This window comes from Melospiza georgiana, chromosome 3, assembly GCF_028018845.1.
Source record: "Melospiza georgiana isolate bMelGeo1 chromosome 3, bMelGeo1.pri, whole genome shotgun sequence".
Taxonomy (NCBI): Eukaryota; Metazoa; Chordata; class Aves; order Passeriformes; family Passerellidae; genus Melospiza; species Melospiza georgiana.
Genome location: NC_080432.1, coordinates 19,834,559 through 19,844,691, shown reverse-complemented (window position 1 = coordinate 19,844,691; position 10,133 = coordinate 19,834,559).

Here is a 10,133-nt window from a genome sequence, read left to right as displayed (position 1 = left end):
CATTCAAGGAGGCTGCTCTTGTCCCAGATATGATGCATTTAGTCAGCATGTTTCTAGAACTCACAAACCTGGAACAAAACCTCTTGTTTTAATAAGAAAGTAAATCTGATGGACCCTTTCCAAGTATAGTATCTGACAGAATAACTGAGATAAAAATTCACTGAAAATAGAAGTTCTCTGAAATTCTCAAAAAACTGTTGTTTCATTGAGTGTGCCATGGGCAGCACAACCACTTGACCATTTTTTTTCTGATTGTGTTTCACATGAGCCTGACCCAATTTACCCACATCTGAAAGGCAATGCCAAGTTTCATTCCCTGTGAGGCAGCGTAGCCTCCACAGACAGCCTGGGGATATACACACAGATCCAGTGGATGCAGCTATAGCCTTGTTTTATTACTGCTGGAATTTGACCTATCAGAAGGAACCTTGCTTCCATTTTTATCCCGCCAAAGCTGTTTCTTAAGCCAAGTAACCCAAATTCTGATTTTACCTAAGGAAAGAAACAAACTCCAACAAAACACAATATCCTACCCCTATCCATGCACCAAAATACTGACCATGGCTAATGGTATAAATTTTGTTAATGCCCCTCACTGTTACTTCCTCTTTGGAGCTATCCTAAATCTAATTTTTCTTCCTGAAGAAATCTCTTTAATCAACTTTTATGTAAGGGAGAATCTCCTAAGTCTTTGAAGAAATAAAATTTTAGCATTCCTATTATTATTTCCTCAGAATCTGGAGCAGAGTGTCTGGTGCTCAGGTAGTTCCCATTTTTGTTTTCTCTGTCAGGGTGTTACTTTTTCAACTGAAACTTGACATCACTTCTGAAATGGCATTTGTGACCACAGATGGTATTCAATCACCATTAAAGGTAATGGGCACTTTTGCCTGCAGCATCTGCCCTTTGGGACTAAAAACCTTCTCAGTCTTCCCTCTAATCCTGCTCAGATGCAGGAATATACCAGGAGAATCCAACAAGACTGACATCAGACCAGTTTTGATGGTTTCATACATTTTACTTATATTAAACAAGCATACAAAAAATTTCAAACATTTTAAACCTCTAGTTGTCATTGCTGAATCACTGAAATATTTCATTTAGATAGCAGGGTGTGAAACTGCCTAAAGAGGGTGATGGCCAATTAAGGATTGGAAGAAAGGCAGGGGCAGACCTTGTATGAGGCTGGATAATACACACAAAAAAAGTCTGCTGGCAGAGTTATATCAGTAAATGAGTATTTTGGCAAGGATTGGTTCATCAAGCCATGTCAGCTATGCTAAAAAAAGCACTTCAGTATCTTGAAGACTTGTTGTGTCTATGCTGGAGGGACAGTGGAGATCTAATAAAAATAAAACTCAGTGGTGTTTCTAATTTAGAACTTCTTTTAAAATGGGTTTAAATTGTTTTTTCTCTAAATAACTACTGCTAGGATTTCTATCTTCTGGTTTTTCATTTCCCTCTATCCACAATTTGCACTTTGATGACCTCCTTAATCTAGGTTTTAAATCATCTCTATCAAACTAAGATCAAAAGATCTCATCTTGGAATTATAATATTAATATGCTTTGTTTTTTTTTTCAGCTTGGCAGCCTTGTTCAAAAATGCACATCATTTATATTCAGGTAAGTCCTTATTTGCATGAGGAAGTTCAAGTGCAGCAGAATTTCTGTTTTCCCTGGAATATTTTTCATGTTTGAAACCTGTAACCATTCTAGATCGCCTTTTCCATAGCTTGTGTAAGTCCATCAAAATCACATTTGCTCTAGGTAATAAACCAGCCTAAAGCTGAAATACTGGCTGTGACCCTTTGGAAAAATGTAAGGAATTTGTCAGTAAAAGTGTTATGTCCCTTTGGCAGTGTCTCAATCAATTATCCTTGTGCCACTGTAGGTATGGCAAGTATGTTGCCATCAAATGTCCAGGGTGAACTAAAATACATTCTGTTATTCCAGCTTTCATACACAAATTATTTTAAAGCTAGGCAGATACTGCTATTACAGCAAAGGGGAAGATTGTGCAAATTTACTGCAGAGCTCTGCTAAGGCAGATGTGGTCAGACACTGTTAATCTGGTTTCTTAACTTCTCATTGAGTTTGTGGTCCATACCTTCTAACTCTATCCGAAATTGTGTGTTTAACTAGAAAAACAGAAGCTGAAACCACAGAAAAATTGTTGCTGCTCTTGTGATAGTTTAAGGTGAATATTACCTGCTGCATCTGGATATATGGCTTGGTGTTGGGAACTGATAGAGAGTTGTTCTGCCAGCTCCACTTGAACTAACCTCATTACTTTTGGATTCTTCCCTGAGGCTGTTTCTACCCCATTTTGTACAGCTGGAGCAACGTGATGAGGCTGAAGTTTTGCAGGCTTGAGTCTGTAACATGAAACACTAACTCATCTTTTTTTTAGAGGAGTAGTAGATTTCCCTTGTATAGGAGACTTGTTCAATTCTCCAATAATATTTCCAGAAGGGGCAATTAATTATTAAGGTCTGAGAAGGCATATTCTAGGAGGGATTTTTGTGAATTTATATCTGTTCTGATTAAATAATATTTTTTGGCAACATTTAATATTGCTTAATTTTTAAGGTGATGTTAAATAGGGGAAATTATCAGCAATTAAGATGAGTGTCAAATCCAGAAATCATGAAAACAGTTTTGCTGCCTTACAGAGGCAGTCTAAAAGTAATATTTTAAATATTTTTCAAATAGTGTTTTAAAAAACTGGAATACACGTTCAGTAAACAGAAATTTTTTAATATTTCAGGAACCACAGAAGTGGTTCCTGATGAGCATAGCATTTTTCTTATTGTTGGCAGTGCTATTTACCAATCCAGAAAATTTAACCTTGTTTTCAAATGCAACTGAAGCAAGGCCCAAAGAACTAACTCAATTATTTAATATACTGGTTTCAAATGGATTGTGTATTGATAAACCTGTTTATTACCCCACATGCAAAGTATCAACACAAAATAAACTCAGTCTAAAATATGTGCAAGTCACCAGCAGAAAAAAATTAACAACAACAAACTTATGGAGAGCAGCCTGTGATTTTCTTGTTCACAGATGAGACTGTCTCCAGTATAGCTTATTTCTAATAAAAACATTCAAATGCAACAAATAAATGGATTTAGGCAGAAACTAAGATTTTATTTCAAAAACTTACAACTAAAATAACTGCATCTGGAAGCAAATATTTGATAAGCATTTCTAACATACATCTCAACTACAGCTTAGCACTTGAAATTGAACTCATTTAATAAGTGCCCTCTTCACAAATCATGTCTATAAGGTATTGATTTGGATACTAAAAATGAGCAGAACCAAAATTAATGGCCACTTTGCAAAATGTGGTTGTATTCAAATTTTGTGGGGCAGCTTCAGCTGTATGTGGTGAATTTCCATTTCCACCTGATTCCTAGTTTAAGGACCTGGACTGATTCATCAATCTTGGAGGGACTTTTCAGGTTCCTGCTTTATCAGCAGCAAGATACAAGACATTGATGCTGCTATATATAACAGCAGCTTAGTGCAATTTCATTTTTCCAATAATAAAAATATATTTCACCACAGTAATGATAGCACATTGTAAGACTTTATTGAAAGTTGCAATTTTTAGCTAACACTTGAGAGAACACTTACTGTAAGAAACAGTCTTTAAGACTCAGGACTGAAAAAATGAGCTCTCATTAGCTCTACCCATTTCTCCGTTCAAATGTATGTCACTTTTCACTGCCCAGTTCTGCAGTGATGACCAACTACCAGAGAGAGGGACAGATAATGAGAGATGCTTGTGGCTCAGCTAATTACTACTAAGTCCATCTGTAGTAAGATGTGTGACTGGGGGAGGGAGAACAATTTCTGTGAGGTGGCAGCTGTTTACTGAATTAATTTCTGGGTCCTGGGGGCAAATTCCAGGCAATGTATCCCACTGATGGTCCTGGTCCTGCTCCTCCTGAGCACAGGACATGGCTGCTGTGTGGAGAGCAGACCTGAGATCTCCAACAATTTTGGTGATGGGTCATTTGGGAACACCTGTGGTGGCCAGGGCTGGGCAACCAAATTGCCAAGGTGGGCAGCTGCACTCTGAAGTGAATGAGCTGTGCAAGCTGCCCTCCAGAGAATTGGTTAGATTGTGCCCCATTACAGCCATTCATAAGAGCTGTGAGTGTCTCTGAGATGTCATCTGATCTCTCTTCTTCCTGCCTGCTGTGTCTTTAAGTGTCACCTCAGCGTCCAGACAGAACAGCAACCCTCTGAGCGAGGGCTGGACAGAAGCACAGGTCCCTGCAGGGCTCCCTGGGAGTAACTGGAACTGTTGTCATCGCTTTGTGATCTTCCAGTCCCGGCAGGTTCTGCAAGTCGTTCACAGAAATATCAGAGGTGCTGTGGTCTCACCTCCTGGAAGCTCGGGGCACACACAGTCAGTGCCTGACCCTCCCTTCCCGTTATTCCTCAGTGATGTGAATGGTTCATGCTGATTTTGCCAGGCTTGGCCAACCTCATCAGCATGGCACCCAGCAGGGTCTCAGCTCCTGCTGACCCCCTCAGCACTGATTGGGGTCACCCCAGACACCCCCAGAGCCTGCCCTGAGACTACTGAGTGCTCCTTCCCAAGTGTGGGCACTAAATGCTTCAGTTCCAAAGGCTCCAGTAGCAGTGGGTGTGTGGGACTGCTGCCTGTCCATGCTACCTCCAAATAACTGTGTGGATGCAATTTGGGTGCTACTGGTACTTGAGACAATTTTTCAAATTTATTAGAAGAAGTAATGTGCAACACAGTTTGTGACTGTGTTGGAGGGACTGAACGTTCTTCCTGATAAATGATACAATTATGCTTTGAAATGGATTTACATGTTTTGAAACATTATTTCTCTGTGGTTTAAAAAAAAAATTGTTTTCTGCTTCTGAGAATATGCAGGGTATTGGTAAGCGGGTTTATTTTGTTATGAAACTGTTTTGTTTCTATCCAAACAGAATGTACCTGAGGCAAATAGTCTTAATTTGCTAACTAATTATATAATTACTTTTTTTAAAAAAATTAATTTTTTTATAATTCTAACACTTTAGTAACCCGGTAGGATAGTTATTAAAATATAAGATATTAAATTCTATGAGGCCACTTCTTGAAAGGGCTTTCAGGAAGGGATTGCTAAAAGAAGAAAAAGTAAATTCATTTTCCAGCTTATAACAAAAGGCAGCATAACAGCACTGAGCTGTAGCCACCTACAAGAATAATCATAAATTCAGTGATGTTTTAGCCAGCTAGCTATCCCTTAGACTGCTATGCATGAGCAGGCAGAAGCTCTTCATTTTCCCTGGAATGGATTATTTGGAGGATTTGCTATGCATCAGCCTTAACTGTGCTACTTCTTGTATGTAAGTATAGATGGATTAACAACCGGGAGGACATCAGGGCCTTTATCCAGCTTGTAGATAGCCCAGGGAAGAGGACACACAGAGCAAACTCCTCCGTGTTCCTGTGCAGTGAGGAAATGGCCTGGAAGCCAAAGCAGCACTGCAGAGCCTTGGGATAAAGCTGCTGGATCACAGAGCTCCTGTGAGCAGAGGGCAGTGCCCAGCACTGGATCCTGCCCAGCTCCCAGCAGGAGAGAGCAGAGTGTTCTACACTCCCTGCTCTCGCTGACAGGGTCAGCACATCGATTTGGATTCACTGTTGCAAAGAACATTTCTGTATCTACAATAAATAATTTTCTCACAGTCAAACTCATAGTTTGACTGTTGGAAAATTAGGAGTTCGACAGGAACGGAACAGAACTCATGATACAGTCCTTGACCAACTTGAGGAGGAATATAAGCAAACCTGCCTCCTACAGGCCATGAAATACTTGTGGACTGGTAAGAAGATTTGCACTGATTTGGGCACAATGGGAAAAGCTATTAACATACTAGCAACAAAAACTACTGTAGCAAGGCAAAAAAAAATGTTAATGGTGATGAGGACTATAAAAAGAATGAAAGGATTGAAACATCTTGTAAGAACTGTGATGCCAATCTCCTACTTTTCTTGCATCTCACATAGAATATCACTGATACAGTAACTGCTATTTACAAATCAGTAAATTCCAGTTATGGGGAGGATATTTTAATTAACACCATTCAGGCTCAATATTATAATATATAGTAGAATTTTTAAAAAAAATCTCCTTTCAAACCTGAACTCTCAAATTTTGAACGAATTTTTACCAAGTGCTATAAGATAATTCACTGAATACAATACATACAAACTGTTATGGTATCCAGGTGATTAAAGGTAAAGCAGGTTTTTTTATGACATTTCTGTTCTCCCTTCACACCAAATAAATAATTTAGAACAATTTAATTGAGAGGTAAGTAGTGAAGTGGATATAGTGTATATTGCATTAAGATGGAAAAAAAGAGAAAAGGAAAATGTAGATATGCTTGTGCAGTGCTGGAAGCATTGCAAGAAAAGGAGCAGGAGCATGTGTTGCATTTACAGGGGATAAAAATACACTGTGCTACTAATGGAAAGATGAGCAATAAAGAACACAAAATGTTAGGCAAAGCCAACAAAATGCAAGAGAAGACAAAAGAGTAAAGTAAAATTAGAAAGAAAAATTACTTGGAAAGTAATTAAGTAACCATGTCATTCCTTCAGCAGACACTCTCCACCCCAGCTCTTTCTTTTGTCTTGGACTCTATACAGTATAAAGATACAGTTCTTTGTCTAAAAGTCACACTGTCCAGCAGGGTCTGAGGCTACAGCAGGATCTTTTCTTGCAATGTAGTGCAAAAATTACAGAGTGTGGGGGTATGCTCACACAGCCCTATGTATTGTGAGATACATAGAGAGAATTTTTGCTTGGCAGAGTGACTCTGAGATATGTACAAATCTCTTTTCTTGGCTTGGCAGTGAAAGAAGGAGTCAGGATTCTTCTGTTCTCATTCTTAAGATTGTTTATTATTTCTCATCTAACACATTTTTTCTCTGACTCGCTGTCGGTCTGTCTGGCAGGTCAGACAGAGGCACACTGGCCGCCCCTGGGGCAGTGTTATCTTTTTATATTAAAACTACTAGTACATTATTTACTACAACTTCCTGATACCTATCATTCATGTTAGACAGTGAGCTTCTACCTTAAAATAATCTAAAAGTGCTACTATCACAGCAGAAGATGCAGGTCAAGAAGAAGAAGGAGAAAGACTGGACACGCCCAGATTCCTCCATTTTGCCTCCTGACCCCCCATTATAAATCCCCAAAATTCTACATTTTCACTCTGTGATAAATTCACTATTATTCTACTTAAACTTTCATGGCTTATGAATCTTCATATAAGATTGTTTTTTTTTTTTTTCTATGGGTCAAGCTCAAAGGCACAGGGGTCTTGGGCTCTGTGCCAAGGTCTCTGAGCCCCTCAGGCAGGGTCTTGAGTCCTCCAGGGCAGCCAGAGGAATTTCTTGGGTTCTGACATCAGTACACCAGTCAATTGAATTGAAATTCCTTAGACTAGTCCTTTAAAACTGGATTCTAGATGAAAATGTGAAAAGGGTGGTGGTAAACTTCAGCAAATCCAGCCAAGGCATGGACAGGTGGAGAGGCTGTGAATCCACTCCCCCAGGAGGTGTTCAGCATTTTACCTGTCAAATAACCTCTATAACCTAACCTCTCTGAGCACTCTGGTGCAACCTTGCTTTGGACTAAGATCTTCTGTGGGCCTTCCAGCCACATTGCATCCATGATTCTTTCATTTTGTACATGCTGGGATTCTGTTTGTCTCACACACAGAATCTCACCAATGCTCACTGGCACCTGTACTTCCATAATCAAAATGTGCCTTGATATTTGCTTCCAGTCTGTGCAACAAAAGGTGTGTAGGAATGGATGGATTCAACAACAAAATCAATCAGAAATGGTGAGAATAGCAACATGAATACAAGATGCCCTGAATAGATGGCATCATTTGGAGGGAATAAAGCTAAACCAAACAAAATAACCAAGCAAGGGAGAGAGATGGAAAAGCAGACTTGAAAATTAATTCAGTTATTTCTTATTATATATGAAATAAACATATATTTGTAGTGGTATAATTCCACTGATTTTGATGATGCACATTATCTGTTGAAACAAAAATAGTAAGACGTATAACATCTATGTTCGAAACAGCCTCAGTTTCTTATCAGCTGATTTGTACCAGCTTTACCCTGTATGTAATTTAAAAATTTTGAGTTATTTTTTGAATTCTTACATCATTTATCTGTCTGCTCATTCTTTCAACTCTCAACCACCTCTCAGCTTTTTTATTCTGTCTGGTGACAACATTGCTATAAAAGACAAAACAGAAAAAATAGCAGAATAATGACAGCGGATGTCCCCTCTGGTGAGATCTGGATTTCCTCAGTGGAGAATGTATGACATTCTTTCATTTCAGATGCTTGAAAACTTTCTTTAATAATGCAATTTCAGCCTAATTTAACAATTAGCATGTTAGATGTCTTTTAAAGGTACTCCCACCTTTTATTGCTTTCAGCAACCAATTATTTTTCAGCCCAACCAGCCCCAGTTCAGTGCTACAATGGCACAGCATGTTGGAATAAATCACTTGCCTTCTGCCCTTTTCAGTCTTAAAATAAAAATCCAAGCATAGGTGTAGATGTGTGCAGTCATGAGGGAAGAACCAAAACAAGAAAATGCATGTTTGCCTCTTCTTATGGTCACCTGCCTTGATATTTCTAATGGCAGGATGTTGCTTTTCTGGAAAGAAGAGAAGCTATTTAAGCTTCATTAAGGAATTTTATAACCAGGGAATATTTTTACTACTACTGCAGATTAACATTATGCTTTCCTCTGCTAGATGTGATCTCATTTAATTATGTTCTGTCCTTGCAGAGACACTAGACTATCCTGATGTGACTCTCTTGATGATAAGAAGGTTGTACACAGCCTGCTGAGGTCAAGTTCCCAGCAGTCTCAGAGTACATCAGTGGTGCTGGTGAAGTCAATGGAATTGCTTTTATGTACTTTATGTTTGAGCACATGGTTATACCCTGCTTTTTTTCTTTTTCTTTTTTTTTTTTTTTTTAACTCTGCTCTTCTCTATTGAGGTCACATTGACTTTCATTCTGTTTGTGCTTTCAATCTTTATTTTTTACTGAGGACATTGTAGGCTGAACAGGAATTCTGCTTTTTCAAGCGGCATACAAAAGAGTAATTACCTACTTCTAGAAATTGCTTCTAGTAATTTCCTACTTTCTTAAGAGAAAACTCTATAGAGTTTTCTTCTCTATCAAATACTTTGTGGAATAGATCTTAGTTCATTCAGATACAGAATGACTGAGATTAAAAGTTACTTGTGTTTCCAGCAGCCACTGGCAGAGGCCTGAAAAGGTTTGTGCATCACACCTGAGCTGTGGCAAACTCCCAGGGAGCCAGTGTAGCATTCTACTCCACTCTGCATTGAGTCATCTCTGAGTTGGGACACTTTCCTCTTTTCCTCTCTGAGCCAGGAATAGTTCCAGGAGCAGAAGACAGTTTCAGTCTGGATCGACTGCTGAATTTTTCAGCTTGTATTTTTATCCCTTCCATATGATGCTGATCCTGGAGAGGAGCCTAAGTTGAACATTCCTGCCTTTTTTCCCTGGCTCTTCTGCTGCACATAAAAGATCAGGTCTGTGGGGTTATTGTGGAAACTCTGAAAAGTGCTTTCTCTTTTGCCTTTCTCCCTTGCCTCCTTTGCCTGTGGCTGTAATGAACAGGAGCACTCACTGCAGAACTGAGGTACAACACGGTAACAACATGCAGTAATTATAACATGCATCAGTACCACATGGTGCACATAATCACACCTGGTATTTCAGAGCTCTAATTAAGCCTTGGGAAAATGCTCCACTCATTTACATCACCAGACAGAACTGTGTTAAAATACTACTATATTGGAACGATGTTTTCCAAAATAGTTGATTTAAAATAGGTCTGACTTCAAAGGATCTACAAAATTCTCTTCTCGAAGTTTGTAATGCTGCCACAAATAAAAAATGACACGTGTATATAAAAATATTAAAAAATTAGTCTTGTCATAAGTGTCACTTAATAATGTTAGAATATTAGATATAAATTAATATTAGATTATTAATATTAGATTATTTGACTA